A 977-nucleotide genomic window follows, 5' to 3' on the forward strand; every position below is an offset into this window, starting at 1 on the left:
TATCTTGTATTATTAGATATATTATTATAAAATATGCTTTGGTTAAGGAGTTATTGATACTTCAAGTGCAAAATGATGATATAAAACCATGATAAAAATGCACTTTTAAGTACTAATCAGCATACATTAACACACTAATTGTATTTGTATACGGAATTTAAGCCATATGTTTGTGTTCATCCTCTATTCTTAGAGACAATAAAACATTTAGCTTAAAATGAGAAGCTAAAGGTGTGCTTGCATGTTTAGTCTTACCATCTACACTAAATATCTATAGAAGTTTCTTCAACTATTGAGATTGTGCCTTTCCTCATGTCTCTCAAAATCTCCACACCAAAAATCTTCTTAGCTTCTCTAAGATCTTTCATTTCAAACTCATTTCTCAGTTGAGTTTTTAGTTTATTAATCTCCACATTAATCTTTAATGCAATTAGCATACCATCCATATATAAGATCAAATAGATGAAAAAACCATCAAGAAGCTTGCAAAAATATACACAATGATCAAACTGACTGTGTATCCATATTCTACAATAAACTTATCAAATCACTTATACCACTGGCGAGGAGACTGTTTCAATTCATATAATGACTTCTTCATTTTACATGATCAATTTTTTTCCCCGATGACTTTAAAAAACATCTAGCTGAAACACATAAATTTTCTTTTCCAAATCTTCATATAAAAAGACAATTTTCACATCAAGTTGGGCTAACTCTAGATCAAATTATATAATCAAGGCTAGTGGAATACAAATTGATGAATGTTTAACAAATAGAGAGAATACCTCATTATAATTTATCTCCTCCTTCTACGGATAGCTTTTTGCTATCAATCTTACCTTAAATCAAATGTTGTCTTTTCTAGAATTGCTTTTTTTTCTTGGCATGTACCCTCTTTTAACCAATTACCTTATTTCCTCTGAGAAGTTGTACCATATCCTAAGTCGAATTCTTATTTAAATATTTTATCACTT

Source organism: Populus euphratica, unplaced genomic scaffold (genome assembly GCF_000495115.2).
Source record: "Populus euphratica unplaced genomic scaffold, PopEup_1.0 scaffold1147.1, whole genome shotgun sequence".
Classification (NCBI taxonomy): Eukaryota; Viridiplantae; Streptophyta; class Magnoliopsida; order Malpighiales; family Salicaceae; genus Populus; species Populus euphratica.